Source organism: Drosophila rhopaloa, unplaced genomic scaffold, assembly GCF_018152115.1.
Source record: "Drosophila rhopaloa isolate 14029-0021.01 unplaced genomic scaffold, ASM1815211v1 contig_3, whole genome shotgun sequence".
Lineage (NCBI taxonomy): Eukaryota > Metazoa > Arthropoda > Insecta > Diptera > Drosophilidae > Drosophila > Drosophila rhopaloa.
In genome coordinates, this window is record NW_025335123.1 from 12,676,155 (window position 1) to 12,701,676 (window position 25,522).

Sequence of the window (25,522 nt, forward strand, 5' to 3'; positions counted from 1 at the left end):
ATTTATTTTTGGGTCTTTGCGGTAATTTAATGGCTTCGACAGCTGCTGTGGGATTGAATTCGTGGAGGGAAGGTTTAATGGCATGGATTTCAGGGAACTGAGAATTACAAAAAAAAAAGAAATAATCAAATTGAGACCGAAAATACTGATGCGTTGGGAAATTATGAAATTATTTCATGAAAATCCCAGCATGATTCAGACATTTTCCCACACATATATTCCATACATCTGAATCTGGCTCCACATCTACATACTTGTCAGCATTTAATATGAAATAATTTTTTTGGCTTGCCCTTTTTTCTGCCCACTTATCCAGCAAGTGAAATCTTTTTGGCCAACAACTACATAAATTCTCTACTCTTGTCGTTGCAGGTAAATTCCCACAGCAAAGACGACTCCACTCGAGACTTTTGTTGAATGTAAGCCAAAAATCCATTTACATAATAAGATACCAGAGAAATTCGAGCAAAACAAGGAGGCGAGGCAAAAAGACAAATATGGACAGTGAACTCGGTTCGACTAATGCCACATAAGTCATGCATATGTGACTCACTCTTGGAGTTTTGGCAAGAAAATTAACAAAACATAAATCGTGCCAAGGCACTTTACATGATAGAGAAAGACACAAGTGCTCGTATATATACATATATCAAATTATATATATAGAGGGAAAGATATGGTGGCCACAAGGAATGAGTAATACTTTCGTTGGCTCAATTCCATTCGATTCCACATTTGGAGGCTTTAAGTTCTGCCACAAATTTCCACATTCAAAGAGGCTTACAACTCCATAAAAAAACACTTATTTTATGGCTTAGTTGAGAAATAGGCAAGCATTTTGGCAAATAATGCATTTAAGTGCTTTAAAATTCTATTTAATCTTTATTTTATAAAGGTTTCTAAAAGGTATCTTTGAAAAGTTCAACACACTACTTTATGTTCGGAATGCAAAAAGCATAAGTTGGGCTACTCCCACTGAACAAACCATAAAGCCCGCTTGAAAAGTTTCCCGGAATAACCCAGATCGGGAAGATATACATACACGAACTTTTGCTTGTGTTTTCATCATTTATTCGAACATTCTTCAGGCTGGAAACGAAACTTCGACTCTCAGACGCAGCCATTACTCTTTTGCCGAAACCCCCTTTTTTCTGCCGCCGCCCCTGCCCCTACACTTCAGCCCCTCGCCACTGGGGGGCGCCACTTTAAAAAGGCAAAACGAAGGAAGAAAAAAAAATTCACACTATAAAATCATAAATTACGCCATTTAAGTGGGTCAAATGGAGGCATTTGTGCGGAAGACACCCCGCTAAGGGGTTTTTCCATGGGCGGGGTTTTGGTTTGGGTTGGGGTTTTGAAGGGGGAAGGGGAAGGGGTAAGGGGTGGAGGGAGTTGGCAGGACTAAGAGGATACAACGACTGCGGCGTTTTCCATGTTACTGGGTCACTGCAGGCACACACAAATTGCGGTGAAAGGGGGTTCGAGTTCGGATGGCAGGAAGAGGGGTCTCGATATAAATGAGCAATGTTAGGCCCGCCGAAGCACCCCCCTTTTCACCCCGTACGCCACTGGGTTGTTGTTAAGTAAAAGAAGCCGCAATAAAACAAACGAAAAATGGAAAGCGAAACGGCAGCGGAAAGCGGCAAATGGGAACTGGGATATGGGGATATGGGGAAATGGGAAATGGAAAACCGAACGCGGACGACGTCATCGCCGCAGTGGCAATTATTGCAAAACAAGAAGGCCGACCCCCTTTCGGCGCCCCTGCTGCATCGACCTTGTCAGCATTTTTCGTCTTCTGCTGCAGTCACGTTGACAATTTTTCCAATTGCAGTTTTCACAGCGAGCAGCAAAAACTTCGCCTTCGGCAGTAATCAGTTAACGGGGGGCTGCAAAAATGGAAAATGGAAAATGGCAACTGCCGACCAAGAGACCTAATCAATAATGCCTTCGATGTTGGCTCTGCTTTTTATTAGTTCTTTTTTCCGATGCCCTCCAAACAGGGCATGTCGGTCTTAAGATACGTCCTGCCACTACTTGATAAATATACCATATGAATATATCCAGTGGCATAATAATAATAATTGGTTTTATTTTCATAATGAGTTTTCAGAGTGTGCAAAGTGGTCTTGGGTCATCAAACTACAACTTTTAGAGCATCGTAACATTGCTACATTTAGTTCTATGGTGGAATTTTACCCCTCATGGAACTCAGCTCTTTTAGTTTTTTGTTTAATTTTTTTTAAAGTTAACAAATTTACCGAAAATATAAAAAAACAAATCTTTAATGCAGTATACTAAGAACTAACACCCTTCTAGATATATTTCCGATTGTACAAGTTATTTGTCTTTAAAAAAACAACTTTGTTTAAAACATTTTTTTCACCTGGGCTTAGCATTTTTTAGGCGCCCAATTTTAAGTAACTTTTACGTGTGATTCAGTTAACTTTAACTTAAACGACATACCTGATCCCAGTGTTTTATATTTGTGTTGTGGTAAGTGCAATTATTTGTCATTTAAGTCCAACAATGCAATTGAAGGGTATTAAAACCTTCGCTTTTGACATTTATTTTTGAACCGCCGCAGTTGGAATTTCATTAGCCCAAGTCGAAAAGGAAGCAGAGGCCTCACTTGATTCGCTTTCATGTTCGGGGGTCGTCCGGCCCCCCAGCCCCCTGTTCATGTGTCATGTCACGGCTGACTGCAGGGAGTTGCGAGTGTCGAGGGTTATGGCTCATGTGTCGCCGGCCTTACATTATTTTCCCAGCGATTTCCCCCTCCGCAGCGCCCTTGACCCCAATTGATGGTAATTTCAGCTCACTTTTTTCCATAGGTTTTTTCCCCCACTTTCTTTTCCTGCTTTTTTTCTTGTTTGCTGATGAGGGAGTGTCCCCTCGGTGGAAAAATGACAGGAGAGCTGAGATATTTGCATGCCACATGGCTTAGATGTGGGTAAATACTTGGGAGAATGTACGGGCAAAGAATGTCTATCGATCTGGATTCGCGAAATACTTTAAAGTTTAGTATTCAATAAGATGGAAGAAGTTTTTTCCATCTTCAAAAGTTTGAAGGAATTTTTTTTTTACCCAATTTTGTATTTTTCTCTAGGTGATTTTTTTGGATTTTAACCAAAATATTTTTCATAAGGGGTTATCTCATTTTATAAAGTATTCAACGATGTATAACATTACACCATTCGACTACTAATTTCCATGATTTTTAATGCGATGCCCATATGTCCGCTATAACTGCGTTGGTTTTTAATATATACTTAGTATATGTTTTAATTTTATAAGAATCGGACAAATTAAAATATGGACGTTTTATAAAATTTTTTAAATTTAATAACAGCTCGCCGAAGTTTTCTTCTTTTCTTGTCATTTAGTGGAATTATTTGGAGCGTTTAATGTGGCTTAAATTTCGCATCGACCTATCGGCCATCTTTGTCTAACTATGCAAATGATATATGCACAGTGTGTGTGTGTGAGTGTGTTTGTGGCCATATACCACTGATATCTGGCTCACTAATCTTAGATACAAACAATATATTCAAAAAGCGACCTAGATCCTTGCTTAACGTTCGAACAACAGCAACACAACCAACAAGGATGGCGATAATAATAACAATGCTAAAAGTGAGTGAGAGGGAATGAGTGGTGGCCAGAGGGAGAGGGAGAGGGAAGTAGGCCCCCGAAAGAGAGGGCAAAATATTTCACAAATTACACTCGAAATGAAATGTGGCCCACAATTGTTTGCCTCGCTCTTAGCTCGGCATTTCCATTTTTGTTTTCCGGAAAACGGGCAAAGAAAGTGGGCAAATGTCAGTGCAAAGTGCAAGGGAAATAAGTGGGCTGCGGTGGGCGTGACACCAAATAGGAAATACCCCCGAAAAAAGCAAAAATATAATAAATAGGGTTGGAGTTTCAGAAATTTTGGGGAGCGGGAATTGAATCTTTGGGATATTTAAGCTGGCTTTTAAGACTATTATAGTAGCCAATTTCGGATCTTAATGAAAGACATTCTAGAGTCCAGTTTGCGGTCCACTTCCTGTTGCAAAACAAAGTCGTTGTTTTTTTCCTGTCCTTCTAAATTGTAAAACTAAACTGCGAAATTTAGAAAAATGTGTTGGTTTGAAATTTTAGTGTAGATGGATTATTTTATCCGACTTTGATAAGAACTACTTTCAACCATTTTTTACTGCCTTTTAACCAGAGGAAAATTATTCATTAGGTTTGTTTCATTTGTAATACTTGAAAAAAAAACAAAGTAAATCTAAAATATGTCCAAATTGTGTACCTATCTATTTAAATCTGAAAACCTCAATATATTTACTGAAAACAAGCATAGCTTACTCTGCGGAGTTTCAATACGATAATCTTCCCCCAAAATAACTTGGCGTCGGCACTTCATTCCCATAATTCCGCCACTCGAAACCGCCAAGGATCTGGGTGAGAACATTAAATTAATTTAAGTGGCTCACTTGCTCTTATCCGCGCAATTGTCAGTGCATTAATGCCGAGTACATGAAGAGGATGGTGCCCAGTGCGTAGTACCCACATCCCGAAGATGGCGGCGATGGCAGACAGGAAACGGAAACGGACCAAGTCTCGACGAGAATCCATTTCCATGTGTTTGGGTCTTTTTCTTGGGATTGCCTGCAATTGTGGGGGAAAAAAAAGAAAACAGAAGCATAAAATCAAATTACAAACTAATATTACTCACAGTGCGTTTACTTTTCCGAATCGTTAGTTTTCACTGTCAATTGACAAAAGAACAGAAACGAAATGGTATGTTTTTCTTTTTTTTTTTTGGGCGATATATTTGTTGGGAAAAGGGAGTTGGGTGATGGAAACTGCAGCAGTGGCGGAAATATAAAGCAAGACAAAAGAAAGGCCAAAAGGGAAGGGCAAACCAAAACACACAATAGAAGAAACAAACATGAAACAGCAAGAAAGCCAGTTATGCATGTGTTTGCTGGGGTTTCCCAGGGCTGTTCGCATGGATTTTCCACAGGGGAGGGGGGTTGGCCTCAAACAATGCCAGAAATAATGTAACGAAAATTGTGTCGACGTCATCGATACGCAAAAATGACGTGAAACCGCTCAAACAACCCCCCATAAGTGAAGGATATTCGATGGAAAGATATAATGTACATCATAGTATATGCGATGGGATAATTTGTTATAAGCTTTCTTAAATTGTACTTAATACACATTATTATTTTTAAAACTTTATTATCTAAGCATTTTTTGTTTTTTGATTTTTTATTATAAAATGTCAATCAGTTTTAATTTGCAAGCCTTTGAATTCGCAAAGAAAACCAAAATTAGTTTGTTAAATTAAATGAGGACTAAGAAAACACATTTAATTCTAATTGAAAATTTATAAAATTTATGCTAAAGAAAAACTAGAGTCAATTTTTGAGCTGGATGAACATTTTCCTATTTTACAGGGTACTCGATTGATTGGCCTTCTTATTTTTATTTCTTGTTTGGCTTGCATGTTGGTTTGTTGTTCCTTCACACACACACACACACACACCCGTTTATATGGCCATGTGTACGTATACATTATGGAATCGGGGCCAGCAGGCATCAAAAAATCACGTATACGTCAGCGGGGCCGGCGGCGTCGTTGGAGCTTATCTGGTTTTCTGTTCTGTTGTTGCCGCTGCTCCCATAATCGCACAGGCCATAAAAAACGCATTGTTTATGCGACGTAATTGGACACCATCGAATCGCCCACCGCCCATCGTCCATCGTCCACTGTCCACAAACCACCGCCCACTGGCGTTTGGTCATCATTGGATCTTCGGTGCGACCATTTTCAATGCCATTAAAAGCGGCCATTGGGCGCGTGTCTGCACAAAGGGGCAGTGCCACGCCCACGCCCACGACCACTCCCACTCCCAATACCCCCAGAGACAGCCCCTTGTTGTTCGCTAATCCTTCGCGTACTTTATGCCGTTCACTTGGCTTGGCAAAGCTCCCAAAAACCCGCAAGGAAAATGAAACATCCCCAGGAGTCCGGCGATTTCTAGCACGATTTCTGACCTGAACAACAATAAAGAACAACGGGGGGAATAAAACTTTTCACGATGAAAAAAAAAAGACAAATGGAAAATCTAAAATAAAGATTCGTAAAATCAGCCGATAGCAAAACAGTACGTTCAGGTTTCCCAAAGTAGGCCAAAGAAACAAAGTATTACCTAAAAGTCATCAGGGGAATTAATTTAATTTATTATTTATTTTGTTCTACAATTTGCTCTGAATTAATAGCTTTTGCTTTAACTTTAATTCTTTAGGAAATCATTCACAAAAAGTCAAAGCATTTTTAAATAGAAATTACTATTAACTCATATTAAAAAAAAAATAGTCCAAGCTTTTTGACAAAGTAAATGCATATAATGCAACCGAAAGTTTTAAAATTCCTGCATTGTCGAGTGTTTTTAAACTTGAATTTTGGGCACCCATTATGCCCGTATTTCAACGCAATTATTTTCATTTTCCGCTCGGCTTGACACGGCCGAAACGCACTGTACCGGCGAGTGTAGCCAAAAAAGATCCTTCTGCAATTTCGGTTTCAGTTTCGGCTTATGTAAATGGCTTATCGGGAGCGAAAGAGATAGACAAGTTGGCAAACAAGTTTTGAAGCGATTTTCGCTTTAGTTTATGTTGGCACATAATTTCTTCTTCCTCTCGCTTTTTTTCTTCTCTTTTTTTTTTGCATAATTTCTCGTTTTTGGCAAATATTTTGCCAGGCAGCCAAACTTTCTGGCCACACACACACATACGCACCGAACTCGTCGAAAATTTCAAATTAAAATTCTGCAAAGTTTGCCATGTTATCGTGTGTGTATGTGTGTGTGTGTATGTGTGTGTGTGTTTGTGTTTGGGCAAACACTGCGCATAATTTTGCTCAAATCTTTGACAAATATTTTCACATGCTAATTTCACGTGAGCGAGTGCGGCCCAAATACCAAAAAGGCACACGAAACTTTGTTTGCCGCCCCTCATCCTTCCCCTTTTTTTTTTTGTCCTTGAGACCACGCCCACCGACCACAGCCCACAGCCCACCGCCCACCAAAATGGACCAAAGGATTTATTGTTGCATAATCAAATTCCTGGGGATAAAACAAGCCAAGAAAATTGTCAGCGTTCCTCAACTTTTAAAGCTCCCTCTCTCTAAACATTTTTCGGTTGGGCCTCGGGGGCGGCTTGGCAAATGGGGGCGTGGCCGGCCAAACTATTCCCAAACTTGGCAAGAAAATAGCTGAGATACTTGGCCTGGTAAAACGCTTCTACTCCCACGCAAAAGTGATTTGCCTTACGTCTCGGAATTAAGCGCTAAGCAAATGAAAATGATGGCGAAAATTGAAAATGTTTGAAAGCGTTTAACCGCAGGTACAGTAAACACTGGCGGCCAAGCGAAAGGGTATGACATTTAAGTGCTGATTAGCTATGGCTTCGCCTGTTCTATAAAAATAAGCTTATAACTAGTCAGTTTTTTGGTTGATTTTTAAGTACTAGACCTCTTAATATAAATACTATTTTATTTATATTGTCATAAAGTAGCTTATAATATTTTCTGTTTTAAAAAACAGAAACAAAGAAGAAGTATAATAAATTTTTTAAAAGTATTAATAATTAACTTCTTTAGCTTCTTGTTTATATGTTGTGACTGTAATATAAAGAAAATCCCTTTAAAGTCCTGCTTTTAAGTAAAAAACTACGACTTTGAGCATTTTCAGCAGAGTGAAATCCTTTTAACGTTGGGAAGCTCTCATTTCCCGTTGCGCGGCTTTAATTACAGCAGGTTTCCGAGGGGACTGGGGGAAATAAGCTGGAAAATGGGAGGAGTTGCCTTCGACTGGCCCTAAAACAGGGCCCGAAGAAGCATTCCTTAAGCCCGGCACCAAATTACACGCAGCACCACCTATTTTTGGCCAACTAAATTCCGCTTTTCCCCGCTCACGTAGTTAAAAAACTTTTCGTTTGCAATTTTTCTTGAGCTGGCAGAGCCATTATTTCTGGCATTCGCCCCCTTTGCCCCCTTTGCCCCCTTAACCCCTTGCAGCCCCCAATGTGGAGCATGTGCAACGTGCAGCGTCAACCAAAAAAAAAAAAAACTCTTTCAATTCCCCGAGTCGAGGGTAAATTTAAATGCGGCTTGGTCTGCTTTTTGCACTATTTTCGGGGGTTAATGTGAAAACTTGAGCACCACACAGGATAAAAAAAATTACTAGAGGCAAAAAAAAAAACATCTGTCAGGGTTAAAACCATGTCTGGCAAAGGGGGGTTAAAGTGTGGGCGAAAGAGTCACCAGAAAAAAAAAAGAAAAACTGGAAGCCCCCAGAGAAAGCTGACAAATCTAAAGGAATTGCTCCCGAAAACTTTTGGATTTGTGTCAGCAAATCTCTACCCCTCTCTTTTTTTTCTGCATATACCCATCTCTTTCTCGGGCCCCCTTTAGCCATCTCTTTTTGGGCCACTCGTATGTGAGTTTAATTTTTGCTTTCAAAAACAAGACTGGTCGCAGAACACATCAATCAACGGACAGAGATTGATGTGTGTCCACAAGCGGGTTAACAAACTCCCCCTGCCACGCCCCCCGCCACCCACTTAATTAGCCAGAAAGAGAGGGCACTACATTGCGGAAGAGAGGGGGAGTGAAAAGGCAAATCAAATCCTTGCCCAAAAGAGCAGAATCATTCTCGATTTCCAGGCAATTCTATTACCAATAATTGAAACTTAAGCATGCCATTAGCTTTTGCTTTAGTTGGCTCCCAGGACATATAACTCCCACACACTCACACCCACACCCACACACACACACGCAGAGTAATGGGATCAGGATAAGGAGGGGAAAGTCAAGGAAAAGTTAAAGCCCAGACAAACATTAGCATGTATTTTTATCATTTATATGCATGGCAGGCACATGAAAGTCATCTTTATTTTATATACCCAACTTGGAGGAAAGTTATGCGGGGCAAATACAAATACAACGGTGATATTTGCCGCAAGGATACTCTTCTAGAATATTTCGATTTTGCCGGGAATTAAAATTCCTTGACTTGCTAAACGATTGAAATTCAATTTGTGGGATACAAATTAACCGCATAAAAAGGGGAAATTAAGAAAGATTATTTAATAAATTAAATAAAAACAAGAAAGGAAAGCTAACTTCGGGCGGAGCCGAAGTTGATATACCCTTGCAGAATACTCTGTAAATTATATTCTCCAAAATTATTCATATGATGCATTCTTAATACTCATAAAAAATCCCAACTTCCTAACTTTAAAAACACCAAAGTTATGACATTTCCAATCGTTCAGTTATATGTCAGCTATAGGATATAATCGGCCGATCCTTATGAAATTTGGTAGGTCGGATTGGCTGGCCAAATATAACACCCATAGAAAATGCCGACTTCCTAACTTTACAAACACCAAAGTTATGGCATTTCCGATCAATCAGTTATATGGAAGCTATAGGATATAGTCGGCCGATCCTCATGAAATTCGGCATGTCTGATTGATTAGCCAAATACAAAACCCATAGAAAATCCCAACTTCCTAACTTTACAAACACCAAAGTTATGGCATTTCCGATCGTTCAGTTATATGGCAGCTATAGGATATAGTCGGCCGATCCCGGCCGTTCCGACTTATATACTGCGTGCAAAGGAAAGAAGGGTGTGTGCAAAGTTTCAATTCGATATCTTTAAAACTGAGAGACTAGTTCGCGTAGAAACAGACAGACGGACAGACAGACGGACAGACGGACAGACGGACAGACGGACAGACGGACATGGCTATATCAACTCAGGAGGTGATCCTGATCAAGAATATATATACTTTATAGGGTCGGAGATGTCTCCTTCACTGCGTTGCACACTTTTGAGCAAAATTATAATACCCTCTGCAAGGGTATAATGACAGTGATTTTTGTGCATAGCTTAATCTTTTAAAACATTAAAAATTAGGTAATTCCAATAAGCTTTTAAATAACCAAATATCATTTTTCTACACTTCAAAATATATAATTTCAAATTAGAACCTATTATTGTATTCCAACTGGCAAAATACCTCATGCAAATGGTACGCTTTTCACTAAAAAACTTAGGGTATTCGAACAGCACTTTATTAGGTGGGAAGGAACTGGGGGTCCTGGCGAGTCCCGGAGTCCTGAAGTCCTGGAGTCCTCAAGTCCTGGACTCCTCTGAGTTACGACCGCTGCGACAATAAACCGACGCTCGACGCCGTGACGTAATAGATTTTACGCGCCCATAAACATTCATAAAACATTCTTGACCGTAACTCACATAATCGTGTAATCTTACTGCCCACTCCACCCACTCGGTTTTGTGTTTCATTAAATAATTCATTTAATTTGATTTCGGTTTTGCGCTCCTCTCGTTATTTTTGTTTTTATTCGAGCCAGCAAATCGATTAGGAATTCACATGTATATATGCGATATAACTATATATATATATATATTGGGGATACTACGGAGAGTCCAGTGGCTTTTATATTCCCCACTTTGTGCGGCGCTATCGAAATTTATTTGGCAGCGCATCCAGTGGAAATTCACTCTGAACACCAGCTTTTCCCCACCTCCGGAAAATCCGACAGCGAACGTGCACTCGGAACATGGTGGGAAATTTCAAGGAAAACCCAAAAGTTATTCCAAAATTATGTAAAACAGCATTTTGTTTCATTATTTATTAACCATAAAAGCACCAAGAAAATATTTATTGTCCTTATAACTATTAAATCTAGTAGTTGTATAAATCAAACTGGAAATTATACTTGAGCCTAATTGACAGTGTAAAATAAACTATTATTTTTAAATTGTTATAATTTATGGCCCTTTTTCAGCCACCAAAAATAGTACTAAATGGGAGCTGTTAAAAATGATAAGCTTTTCAAGATATGCTTAGAAGAAATATACAATATTAACAATATACTATGTATATAGCCTCTTAAAGTAGCCTTCTTTTTATTAAAATTTGATTATTTTTTTGAGTGAACTGCACCTATACCACGCATATATGTTCATTTGTATGTCTGTGGATATTTCCCCCTAATATCTGTTTGTTTTGCCTCTAAATGGCTATTTGGTTCTCGTTTGCTTTTCGCTTGGTTTGCTCTTGTTGCCTTGAATAACTTAAAACTGATTTACTTGTTTTGGGATTTGCAATATTTTTATGGACTTTGTGCACGCTTGCCCTTTGCAGTGGCTCTCTAATCGGTTATTGGAGTGATCCATTTAACTTAGTGCGGAATCTCTTTTTCATGGACTTCAGCATAGAGCCGACTTGTTGGCACATTGATTAAGTCACTTAAAAAGAGCCCTTTCTCCTGGTTTTCCACTCTACTTTTGCAGCTATTTGGACACTTTCCTCTCCATTATTTTTTGGTTCACCTTTTGGTTGGAATTTTGCAAGTAGTTTGCCGTCTATCTTGATTAGCAATTGACATTGAATTGATTAGGCCATAACCAATTTTGCAGCCACTTCTTCAGCCCTCCTTTAACCCCACTTCTGTAATCCCTTCTTTGGCACAAACCCTCTCAAATTTTCGATGGCTCTTCGTTGGCTTTTGAAGGTCGTTGCTGGCTTAATTAGAAAAAAGGCAGTCGGTTTCTTTTTTTTTCTGTTTTTTTTTGAGAGGCCTACACTTTTGTTAGCATATTTGCCGAGATTTCCCCTTCGATTTCTGTGTGCTTGAGGTGAGTACTAGCCGAACATCAATCAATTGGCTGAGACTTGTCTCAAGGTAGGCCTCCTCCACCTTGATCTCACTGCGAACCTCTCGTATGGGAAAAGGCGAATAAAAATGGAAAATTAGAAAATCGGAAAATCGGAAAAGGGGCGGACTCAGCAGAAAAATATCCTTTTGATGTCGGTGCAGAAAGTGAGATGGGAACGTGTTTATCTAGTCGCAGGACCGTTCTAATCAGCTGATGATGAGCGATGAGCTCGGCATTGTCCTCCGTACGGTGTTGATTTAACCCTTGGGTGCCGGTGACGGTGCCGGTGCCCGTACACAATCCTTGCGGGACACTTTGACTAATTAGTGCGCCAGCGGAAAATGATCAATTTGCATTTCACAGACGCCAATTACTATGGCCTAAATAAACTTGGGCCACACGCACGCACACACACGCCCAAAAAGCTGAAGGGACAAACAAAAGGGTCCATCCGGAAAAAGGGTTAAGGCATTTACTTTTCTTTTTTTTTTTTTTTGTTTCTTGCTTAACCCAAACAAATCGTAAATGGCCTTGGCCAAAAGGTGAGGTGGCACATTTGAAGAAATTGAATTTTCAATTTATGGTTTCACTATCTCTGGCCCCCTTTTTTTTTTCTCGGTTAACTGCTCGTGTAAGCTAAAAATTTTATCACTTGACAAAAACATAAATTTCCCCTTAACCCACGAACGCCCCTTAGGCATGCGCCGAATTTTATTGCTTTGACGAGGTGAGTCGAGGGCAGTGCTACTTCATATTCAAGTCCCGAAAGGCTAATAAAGCATAATTTAATGAAGCATATATGGCAGACGCTGGCCCAGGACTTCCGCTTTGTGTAAACAATAGTTTATAATTCGCACACACACACACACACACGGGGCAATAAAAGTGGCCCGGCAAAAGGGTTAAACACGCCGAGACTGAAATGAGCAGGGAACACATGCCCACGGGGGCAGGGGAAGGGTTAAGGGAGAGTCAGCCATTTTTCCTGATTGCGGGAAATACCCTTTCGCATCAGATGAACTTACAAATAACATAACAAATTGAGAAAAAAACGTTAAAAATAATTTTAATAATTAACATGACCAAAAACCAAAACATAAAAGAACTTAGAACATTTAAACAGCTTCTAAAAATAAAGTGATTAAATAAAATTAATTAAGTATTGAAATGAGAGCTATAAAAAGTGATTAAATGATTCTGTTCTTTAGAAGTCGGCAAGTGTAGCTTTGTATATCTGCATAATATTGTTAAATATTATTAAATATTAAATGTTATCAAATAACAGACTTTTTAAATAAATATTTTTTTATTTCACAAAATAAGCTATCTTTGCAAAGTGAAAAACAAAGTTAAAGGCAAATACGTTGCTCAAATGGAAATACCTTTGGAATACCCATTTATTATTTATTTATTTTATATTACTGATGAAATAATAACTTATTTCAGAGCAAAAGATATCTTGGCCATATGGAATGTAAGTTAGCAAATGCGAATACCCAATTGTTGAGTGGCTGATATACCCATTTTAAAGGGTATTCTGGGTAGCTGCTTTCAGTCTGCACTTGGTGCCCGGGTTAAAGGTTTAAAGTGTCCGTCTGAAATATGTTCGCTGTGTGTGTTACCCTGTGTTGCCGTGTGATGGTGTGTGTTGGCCCGACTGTCGCTCGCTTGAGCACGCCTACGTGCCTAAATCAAAGACGGGGAAGGGGAAGGGAAAGGGGAAGGGAAAGGGGAAGGGAAAGGGGAAGGCTTCTCCTGAATAGGCCGCAAAAGGTCGTGATAAGGCCAGCAGCAGCCTAAGCCAGGTGAATGAAATGAGGGCCCCAAGATGAGTGCCACAATTGAAAAAGCCCAGCGAGTGGGCGTGGCAAAGGGGGGCGGGAAAAACACAGGGAAAAGCCAGGAAAAACAAGGCATCACTACTGACCACTTTGCATTAAGTATGATTGCACTTGGTCGAGATCTGGCAGTTATAGATATGCAATTTGAATGTGTCTGGCCTGCTAATTACTATGATGGGGATTATGGGTCTAAAAAAGGGAAAGAAAACTACTCTTCACAATCGTTTTCACTAAAAGAACAGCCTGACCCTAACAGGGCTTATATGTTTATTTCCCTACATCCCTCGACTTTCAATTATTCCTATTAATGATACGTAGTCATGTATATTCAGAGTATATAGCTTAGCTTCGATTTATTTTAAATTATTAAAGGATTTTAATATTGCAGTGATTGTTGTATATGTGTGCATATAAATGTTGAACTTAGAATTGGTTTTCTATAGCTTGATAATAAATCCATTTGTAAACCTTTCATAAATTAGATTTTTAATTTATTTAAGTGTGTGTAATTTCAAGCGGGTTATAAAGAAATATTTATCTTGGAACCTTCATCATTACACTTGAACTTTAAATAACAACTTCCATTTCCATAAGCACTCCCTTTAAGTCCGCTTAAAGTTGGTAAAATGTTTTGTTATTCATTTCGCTGTCATCGTGATCTGGCTGCCCCCCGGAATCCCACCTGATGGACATCCTGCGAAGGTCCCGAGCTAACCCAATCTGTCCGCTGTCACCTGATTCACCTGCCCGCTGACCTCTCGCCAAACACACAAAAAAACCAGAAAGAAAACAAAGGCAAACAGAAAAAAAAGGTAAAAATCCACTCAGACCCCAATCGTTTTTTCTTGCGGCATTTAATTTGGCCACACACATGGGCGGCGGAGAGGGGGTCTTCACGGGGCTCCGGGGGTCGGAGTGGTCCGATCATAAAAACCAGAAGGGGAAAATGTGCCCTGAAAAAAAAGGGAGCCCCCAAAAGAAGCTCAACCACACATACAAGCCGCAAAACGAGCAGCGACACAATATGCTAAGGCTTTCCCTTTTCCGATTTTCCCCCTCTCTTCCCACTCAGTTATTTTCCCCTGCATTTTCCTGACCAGTCTGTCCTTTACATTTAAAATTTTATTATTTTTTATCGCTGCGCACATTTTTAGATGCCCTTCCAAGGGGTGTAACTATTTTCCAGTGATTATGTTTGTATCAGGAAAAATAAAAAAGTATAAGCTTTTACTTTCTTTTATTTTATCACTTTTGCAATTCAAAAGTATCATTTGTTTTTTGACAATTTGATATTTTAAAATGTATGTATTTATTTTTAGTGTACCAATGATTAAAGAGCTCTTTAAGATAATACTGTTTATTATTTTCCAACATTGAAATTACCATTCAAATTTAGTTTAAGCACAAATAAAAAATGTCAGGAATCTGTATTACTTCTAAAATTTATGTGAATCATTTTGCATTTTATTTTAATACAATAAAGAGTATTTCCGAATTGTTGTCGCCTTAAATTGAACTTAACCTGGCTTTTTGTCTTATTTCAACGCTTTATGGCTGCCAAACCCTTTCGCTCGGCTGGTTGAAAACAGCAAAATATGCTTTTTTCAGCAACACCTTTGTGGAACTCAGTCAACCCTCTACGCAGGTTTATTGCCGCCTTTTGTCTTTGGGTCCTTCGGTTATGTCCTTTGGTTTCTACTGCTCCTGCTCCTGCTCCTGTGTCTCGTGTCTTGTGCTTTCTTTTTCGTCGGACACCTTTTCGGCTTTCTGGCCACATTGTGTTGATTTTTGCAAGGAGCCAGATAGACGGGTCCTTTTTTCCCACCTTCTGTTTGAGTTTCTTGCGTGGTGTTGACAGGTAACTCAGATTACCTGAGAAAGTTAAACAACTCGAATAAATTCATGCATGAGTGGGCGCGGCGCCGACAGAAGGGCTGTAATATTTACTTAATTATTTTGTGGAGCACGAGCGACGTGATCAACCATTCTCGTTGCCTACTTTTCCGGGCTCTGGCGATGAAAATTAAATGAAAATTTAACATGTTACCTGTTGGCTGTTGGGGTAATTGAATTATAAATGAAAAACAAATAGATATTATTCGCCTACAATGAGTATGATTTGACTATTCATCACAGAATAGTTGCATATTATTATTTGTAACTATTTTGATATTTCTCACAGTCTTAGCATTCAGCGTTGAATAAATTTAGCATAATAATTTGGCAGAAATGTTAATTCACTAGTAAATAAACTTCAATTAAAATGAAATTTAAATTTATGATGTACATAGGTAAAACCTAATAAATAAACCATTTTAGTTTAAGTAAACTGTTGGTATTTATGCGTAGAATTATACATTCTCTTTAATACCTTTAACTGTGAACCATGTTTATGGTATGTTTTCCACACTCTGATTGCAATTTGATTTGGCAAAAAATGGCATATGAAAAAAGGGGTTCACGAGTGCAGGAAGATGGGACAGGCGATATCCCTGGAATTCGATCTGTTTTGCATACTGAATCAATAAGGGACTTAAGCCGAGATGCAACGGATGATGACCGGCTTCTGGCCGTCTCTATCATTCACAATGTTGCTGTTCTTTTCCCACGTCCTTTTCCTTTTCCATTTCCATTTGCGGTGCCTGCAGCTTTTTATGGATAATCGATGCTTAAAGTCGAGACGCACTCAAAGAAAAGCGGGTGGATGTGCGGGGGAAAAGGACGAAAGGCGAACAAAAACCTAACGACAGCTTAATCCTTTTAAAACTGAGACCACATAAAAGCTGCAGAAACAACAACAAAAGCAGCAAACAGAGAAATAAACCGCAAAGCGGCAAAAAAAAAAATGAAAAAAGAAAAACAAGTAAGAAAAGCTGGAAAAAGCAAAGAAATCGACGACGATGGATGATGGGCGATGAGAACAATAAGGTGCTTGAGAGGAACACCCATTTTCCACCCGCTTTTCCCACCCATTTCCCAAAGAGTTGAAGCGACAGCGTGACACAATAAAGACAGCCCACGACAAAGGCAGGGTGTAATAACTATAAAAATAAACCGATACCAAAAAAAAAAAAATGAAAAGAAAAGAAAAGAGTGGTGAAAAAACGAAACAGAAACCGAGACGGTGAAAAGCCAAAAACAGACTGCGGAAAAGTAAGCCGAGAAAGGGGATTACGTGGGAAAAGCGGGAAAAGCGGGGGCTATGGCTCCCCTAGGCCACCAATAATACCCAGGAAAAACCCAGCTCCCCTCGGTGAAAAAGCATTTTGTCCATGAATTTGCTTAACTTTCGCTGTGAAAAGAGCGCAAAAAAATTAGGGAAAAACAAATCTGCTCTTTCGCGAATTTACAATTCGCTCTTTTCCGCCAAATACAAATCACAGTAGTAACGAGCCTTAAAGCTGAGCCAGGGATCAGTTGAATTATAATGTAAAAGTTAAGAAATATTATTTATTATTATTATTTGAAATGGAAATTTTTAAAAGAGCATGGACTCATCCCTCGAATACATTTAAATTATGCCTTTTGACAATAATACATTAGTAATTATTACCGCAGATTTCTGATATATCACATACATTCATGTTACAAGTAAATGTAAAGAAAAACCGAAATTTCCCAATTTATTTTCACCAGATTATTGCACAAAATGTGTTTTCTTTGCACTTGTGTTCTTTTGGCAGCTTTCAATATTTCCTTTTAATAAGTCTGTAGTGAAAATTACATGACCCACTTCTTCTACGATTTGCCTTTATTTATTTTCCTTTGTCTCAAATGAGATTTCAAGTCCGGACTAAAAACTGAGCTGCAAACGACTCCACTTCTTCGCTACATATTTGTTTTTCCTGGCTGCCATTAAATATTGAGCAACACTTCAAGTGCTGGTCCTTCCCTCGATCCCTGGACTTTTCCCCAAGTTCCTGGGCCATAAAGCGTAGCAAATTTGTTGCTCTTAAGATGCTCATAATCGGTTTTGCCAGGATACGCAAACACAAACACACACACACGAACGCTTTATGGTCTTAAAGCTGTCTTTTGGCCAAGAATATTCACCTAAATTGATTATTAGACGGCAGAGAGGAAAAAGTGATGGCGAAACTTTGTAAATTTCAACACGTACACAAATCCCATAACAAAGCCTTTTAATGGCAGCCGGGAAGAACTAACAAACCACATTAGCAGAGGGATTGGATTGGGAATGGGAATGGGAATGGGATTGGGAATGGGATTGGGTTTGGCTGTTCAGTTTGGGGGAACTTTAACTAAAGTTGCCACGCATATTTGCCGAGATTTGCTACACAACAGGAAGACATAACACACATCCTGCCAGCGGACAAATCCAATAATAAATCCGGGACACTTAACGCCTCGGCCGCAGCCACCATGACCCACAAACTAGCTGAGGGATTGCCAGAAGGTCCTGCGGAGTGGGCAAATTGGAGTTTCGGCAAGTTTCCCCCAAACGAGGGATGCAAATCGCCGAAAGCCCAGCGATGCGTCAAGTTGCGAAGGACTCGTGGGCGCAACACTCTTGGGGGCGGAACACTGGGGATAGTGCCACAAATCCATGGCACCCACTTTCGGGCCATCTCCCTTCCATGCCAGCACACTTTCCCTGGCTTATTTCGGTTCAATTGACTGGGCTATAAGCCGGGAATAAAGTTGTTAACAACACTTCAATCGATCGAGTTTGCATAAATCGCAAGTAAAAGAAATCTCTAAAAATATAAAACAGTATTATCTGGCAACTTTGGAATTTAATTCAATTTTATTTCATTATCTCAACATTGTTTATTCAAATATAGTTTATATAGAATTAAATAATTGATTATTATTTAAACATTTATATAATTTTCTTCATTAAATTTAGGTTTGTTTTCCTAATTTAAAAATAACATGGCAGTTACAAATTTATTGATTAATGTAAAATAACAATACTTTTATTAAGAATGTGGTTAAACTTTATATCAATCATTAAATAACAATTTAATATTTAATTAGAAATTCATTGAAACATCTGAATATATAATAATATGTATATTCATCATAGAGCATCTCTAAATCCATTGAATTCTCGTTTTCACTCAGTTGTCGTCTCTAGATTTTCGGTAATTTAATTGAGCTTGCGGTCACAGCGCTGAGGAATCATGGCAAATTACTTGATTCTGATTTGATTTGTCCGGATAACAACTCGCCCGATTTTCCCGGCATTTTTCCGCCCCCCTTTGGTGGCGCCAGAAGATGATTTTCTTTTGTTTCAAGTGGCCACAAACACTTTTGGCCAGAAGGGCGCATCCTTTTTGTGCCAGGGCAATGGCTAAATGATTGGGCCAGGATGGGATTGCGATTGGCAGTAGTAGGCTCGTCTGATTGCCCAAAACTAATTTGAATTTTATTGATTCGATTCGCGGTCCTGGAGTCAAGGAGTCCTTTCTGCCAACTTTTCGCCTTTTCCTAATCCCTGGCAAAAGGATTGTGTCCCGAATGCTTTTGATCCGCAATTTCGGGCCTCGTTTTACCCTTTTTTTTTTTTTGTATTAATATGCCAAATTGTCTTTTAATGTGATAAACGCATATGCTCATTGAAATCGCATTATCGACGCATCACTCGGCTGCTGGTGTCCTTTTTGGGGAATTTGCATGCATTTATACCCGTAAGTAGCTTAAGTCGATGTGACAAATTTTGGCCCTCATTTCGGGGTATTTGTTGACAAACGCCTGTCTGTGTGTGTGTGTGTGTGTGTGGGCAAGGACTTAGGCTAGTTTCGGCAGGATTATCGGGGTTTTTCGGGGACTCTGATTTGGGATCTGAGTGCTGTACCTCAGCTTAAACTTTTCAGTGGAGCCCCTTGACATGGGCAAACACACACTCCCTGCTTTGCGGCTATAATCTCACGAATAATTACACACGAGAGAATGAAATTTGATTAATTCAATATTTACTCGGGCCCCCTTCAAACGTGCCTCGGCAAAAGTTTCCTCTCTGGCTCTGTGTGAATTTCCATGTTTGTTTAGCTAATAAATTCTGAGAGCAAAAGTAATCAAATAATTGCAGAATATACAGAAACAGAAACTGAAACAGCAACACGCACCCACATACACATGTTTCTCGGCTTGTTTTATTGCCATTTTATTTCATAAAATTTACGAGCCACAAAAAGTTTGCCACTACCGCCGGAAAAGAAGGCCCCAAACATACAAAGGAAGTACCCAGAAGATATAGTGAAAGTGGAAGCAGTTTGCCAAGAATAATAAAGTTGAACAAAGCAGTACGAGTCTATCAGTCAAAAGTGGCGGAAATCGTTGTTTTCTCTTCTTTTTTTTTTTCGCTGGTAACTTAATATTGATGACGCTGCTTAGGAACAACCCCCCCTCCCCCAACATTACTTGGTAGTAAAAACCCCAATAATCCTGACAAATCGCGGTTAGTTGTCGGGGTTAGCAAGTGACATTCGCTTTATGACGCGCACTTTATACTGCAGAAATTGAGACAACTAACAACTTGGTTATATCACTTGAAAGAAGCATTTTATAGGTAAACTTTTGTAAGGGGAAACGGGCGATTATTATGTCAAAACTTATTAATGAGTAACTTGAACTCTGATTCCATAGAACCATTGATTGCATTTACAAGAAATTTATAAAGCTGATCAGTTTTCACTTTAAATCGTGTTATTTTACAAAAATTATCACAATATAAGTATTAAATATACAAACTAGAGACAAAAATAAACCTTAAAGTAAGATTTCAATTATAATTTTCAATTTCGCGAGTGCTTAAATACTTAAATACCTATTCATGGTAACTTTAACATGAAATAAAGAAACCTATTTGCTATTTGTACACTTCACTTGATCTTTATTCGTGGCGAAAGAATTGAAGTTATTTCCTTTACAACCCATTCCAATCCCGATGTCGTTTTGTGATGTCTGAAATTTCATTTCGTACGACTCGTGCATATCGAATTCGCCTTTTTTTAGGGTTACTTTTAGGGTTGCCCCCCTGCCTTCCAAGGAAGGACTCCCAAGGAATGGAGGCCACCCACATTGTCACTTTTGTGTGCCTTCTACGTGCGGTTGATTGATGGATTCGCTTGTTTACTTGTCAAGCCGCAACAAGAATGTACTTTTGGGCTGGGAAAAATTGGGGGGCAGGGCGGGGAAAAAGCGTGGAAAAACGGTCTGGGGAAAGGATTTGAAAATAAGCAATAGTCAGCAGTAATCGTGATATATCATATCGCAAACCGTAGGGGAACACAGCCGCATGATATGGGTATTTTTCTGCCACGATTTCATTTTCCCCAGCCTAACTTGCTGTTTTTTCGCCCCTGTTTCTCCCTTTTTATTTATTTTTTTTTTTGCCTGACAGCTGCCGCGGGGCATTTGCCGAATAAATTTTAAAGCCGGCAAATGTAAATTCCTCGTCTCGGGCGGAGACATAAATCATAGCAATTCATTGCCCTCGAGCACGCACTCCCGGGCAATTGACGCCAAGACAAAGCGCTTCCTGATGGGGTTAAATGGGCCAAGGACACGGGGGACCTGCGGAAATCGGGCGACAAGTCGGTCCTTAAATAAAGCTCAAGCCACCAAGTGGCACTCACGATTTTCCGGCTTTATAATGCGATCTTAATGCAATTTTCATGGGCCCAAGTGGCCCAAAAGTAGAACATATGTTCTTTAAATAACAAACAAATAATGAAATGGTCCTTGAAGTTAAGATTAAATTTGTTGTTTAATTTTATTTGCTCTTATCATTAACTTTATTTTATTTATTGTTGGACTTTGAGAGTTGATAACTAAACATATTCTTATTTCAAATCGACATACTTATAATAGTTAAATATATTCTCAAGTAAATGCTGTATTTCTCGAGAGTAAAACAATTGACTTCTAATTAAGACTCAAGAATTTAAATGGTACTTCATTATTCAGTTTTCAACTTGCACTTCGGTTGTTTACTTACTAATTGTGAAATTTTCATTTCACTAAATACTGAAACTAAGATCACAGTTAATAATTATTTATACTTAATGATTTATAAAGTAAGTGCATATAAATGAAATATTATTTCAAAAGAGATTTGCGCAGTTATGATCACCAATATAGCTGTATTCTGACTTGCAATGAATAAAGTTTAGAGGAAACATAAGAAACTCTTTTCCACAAAATTCTTTATAATTTGCGCCCGGACACATTCCGAGATGATCTAATAAACTTGCCTGAATGTCTGCAAAATCCCATTTAGGTCTCGCATTTCCATTTCTGTGCGTGTTGCTTGAATCTCATTACAATTGCAAAGAAAGCGGGGAAATGTGAGGAAAGCGAGGAAAAGCCAGTTCTCCTTGAGGCCAAGAATACGCATTTCATTTGCAAGAAGCCAACGCTAACGCTGACTAGTTTTCCCATTTCCCGACCTCCCCGAACTAGCCGGGGAAAACTCAGAAAAGCCATCTAAAAGTTAATTACAATTGCCTCAGCCAGCGCAGCTGCAACTTTAACTGCCGCAACGAGTTCGCATTAAGCAGAAACGAGGCAGGCGAAAAAAGGAGCACGTGAAAAGCGGAATATGTTTGCCAAACGAAGCGGCAAATACCCTGCAAAACTATGAAATCAAATTCACTCAAAAGCTTGGAGGAGGTGAAAGGAAAATAAATTAAACTCAAAAGATAAGCGGTGATAGTGAATGCAAAGATAAGCCATAATTAATGCATAACTTATTCTATAAATGTATTTTTCGCAAATATTTTATACATTTTTGGTAGGATAATGCATATAAGAACTAAATAGAGGTAATATGCCTAAAATAAAGTGTTGAAGTTTAATTTCATTTCTAATAGCAAATGATATTATATATAATATTATTTTGTTGTGCTCTATTCCAAACCAAATATCAGAGCACTTGTAAGCTAAATTACCACTAATTTAGCCATAACTTCTGGCCAACTGGGATGCCCCGAGCAGGTCCTGCCACAGGGTATCCCGAAAAAAGGCTACCCGCAATGAAGTTCGGGCCGTAAGCAGTGCCAGTGGCTGGAACAGTAATATCTGAAGTAACTGGCAGTGCCAGTATCTAACTACTGCAGTTTTTCGCGGTGATGTTGGGTGGGGGGTGGATGGGCGTATAAATATTAAAAAGAAAATCTGCTACATGGCTACGTGCGACGCATTTCAACGCAGCCATCGCGACCTAAGTGAACTCCTGCCACTCCTACTTTTCCGCCCATTTCCCCCCTCCACACACACACACACACACACGTAGGGAAGGGGAAAAGGATACAAAGCAGGTCGGGTCGAGAAGAAGAAAAAAAAAATGAGAAGAAATTTACTTTGACATATTTTTGTGCTTAGCAAAGCAAATACTTTCATTATTTTTGCTGTTGGGCACAAAATTTCCCTCTCGCCCACTTTTATACGCCCCGCAGGAAAAGCGGGAAAATGGGAAAGGGCGCTGCATTTGAGTGGCTCAAAACATTTTGCGGTCCCCGCCCACCTAACCTAAGTGGAAAATGACTGAAAATCCAATGACCCAAACGTGGACGGCATCTGTAGAAATTTGGCAACATTTTTCGCCTCTTCAACGCAGCTGATTTCTGATAGGTCACGGAAAAGCCACCGAAAATCAGAATGCGATTAGAAATTTTCATATATATCGAATATTTTGTGGCATCGTAAAAACGCTAAGGAGTTTTCAAGAATTATCAGTCCATGCCAAGAAATGAAAAGAAATTTGGTCAAGAAACAAATCAAGCTATGCTTAAAATTGATTTCTAATAAACGGATTTTACATTTTGTGAGAAACTTTTGTTTGAATTGCAATGGAAGAATATAAGAGATGTATACATATATATAAATACATAAATATTTATGTGCAAATCCAATTTTTACAATGGTGTTTATTACCAACTAAAATCATTATCAAAGAAGATGTACTAACATTTTTAAATAAACGATAGGAAACAAATAAGAAAGCAATTTAACGAGTAATATGGTTTAAAATATACCGTTTTAAAACAATAAAAATTTATTACTATATTTAGCCAAAAAACTTTACTATGCATACTAAAATTTCCCCTTTATCCATCTCAATGTTTTCCAGATCGTCGAGTGTCTATGAGGACAGCTGAAAGTATTTTTTTTTTTTTTTTTTTGGGGCGCGGCTCCAACTGCCCCACGCCCACGCACGCCCACAGGAGCAAGTGAGACGGCAGAGAGTGCGACAGAGAGGGCGAGACAGATGTGCGAGCGGCGGTGAGTGAGCGGATTCGGATCCGGATTCCGGGGGGCGGAGAAGGTGGAGTAGTAGGCGCAGAAGGACGCAGGACGAAGACCATGGATTGGACTCGGTGGCAAATGGCCAGAGAAAGAGCTGGCAACCCTGGACAAGTCAGGAACAACCCTGGGCGCAAGGATTGCGATCGCGAGACCCGATTGGAGTGGTTGCCCATTTGATTCGTTGCGGCTTCACACGTAGGTTCTATCAGTCAGTCAGTCAGTCAGTCAATCAATCAGCCAGTCAGTCAGTCAGTCAGTCACCCACTCAATAAATCAATCGTGCCACAGTGCTCGGTTGTCGTTGTCCCCACACATCATCAGTTGAAAACAGAAATACAATAGCAAGCGATCAAGACATGCACATTACTGTAAATACTAAAAACTCAAAACTAGTTTCATTAAACTAAATCTAAAAAAAAAAAAACCCCAAAAAACAAAACCGAAAAAACCAAAATAAAAGTGCAGTGTTCAGTGTTCAACAAAAGAGGAAAACGAGACGGCAGAGGAAAATCGAGTGGGGAAAACACCAAAGTGAGAGGGCGGCCGAGGGCTGCCCCGCAACAACCAAAAACACAAAAATTAACCAACAAGATCAACAACCAAAATCAACAAGAAAAACCACAACAACAACAGCATAACGCCCCCAACACTGCCAATGCCATTGCCATTATCAAGAACAACGTTCGTTCATCATCGTTCGTTTAGATTTGACACAAGTGAGTCTAGCTTAAATCATTATCATTCTATTTATCTATATATATTTCCAGAAAACCTCGCTAATTTTCCAAAACCACCATTTTGGAAACCAAAAGTAAACCACTTTTGGTTTCCAAAGAAACAGTTTTAGAAAAAGCGAGATTTCAGGGTCCTTCTGCATTTACTAAACATTTATAGCTTTAAGTATGTGAACTGTAAATATACTCCCTTTTTTAATAACTAGTTTTCATACATCTGGGACAAAAATTCTTGCAGTTTTCAAAACCTCATTTGTGAGAGCCTGAAAGTATCCAAAGAATAAAACCTTTGTCTACTTTTTGGACCAAACAAATGAAGGCTTGAAAATCTGCTGATCTCCAAGGATTTTCTATAATTATATAATCCTCTACAAATAAATACAAACTACTTACCCCAAACATTGATAGCTTTAAGTATCTGAATTGTAAATATCTTAAAACTAGTTTTCACACATCGTCAAAATCTGAATCAACTTAGTATGAGCATCTGAAAACAGTAAATCAGTCAATTTTACATTAATTATGGGGTAAGCTTAGCATTTGCACCAATGTTTTATGGTGGCATGTTAACTGCCGCAAGGAAATCCTGACGAATGAATTATTAATTAGAACCAAACACGTTAACTAAAGGAGTTTCGTGATTAAACACAATTCATTAGGTGTTGCCGTGAGTAATTCAATTAATATATGTTTACCTGTTGATGGAAATGTTTTCTGGAACTTACTTGAGGTGAGATTTTCACTCACTTAATTTAGGAAAGAGTTCTTAAAAAAAGATTTTTAAAAGATTACAAGATCAGAGGACAGCAAAATACCTATTAAACAAAGTTTAATAATTTAAAACACAACAATGTTTACTATAAAATTCTGGGAATAGAAAAGCAAAGGACTCACAACTAAGTAAGTGATTTGCGGA

The 25,522-nt window shown here is 39.0% G+C and overlaps 1 protein-coding gene across 3 annotated transcripts in view; it reads left to right on the forward strand.

The window, feature by feature from the left end:
• LOC108049843 (innexin shaking-B) overlaps positions 1-25,522 on the forward strand; it is a 161,840-nt gene that overhangs the window by 73,984 nt on the left and 62,334 nt on the right. For 2 of the 3 annotated variants that reach the window (XM_017131176.2, XM_017131178.2), the window contains exon 4: positions 23,697-24,067. The gene's annotated coding sequence lies outside the window, so the exon portion shown is untranslated. Of the gene's footprint in view, positions 1-23,696; positions 24,589-25,522 lie in introns of all 3 variants that reach the window. The other variant, XM_017131179.2, reaches the window with a different exon arrangement.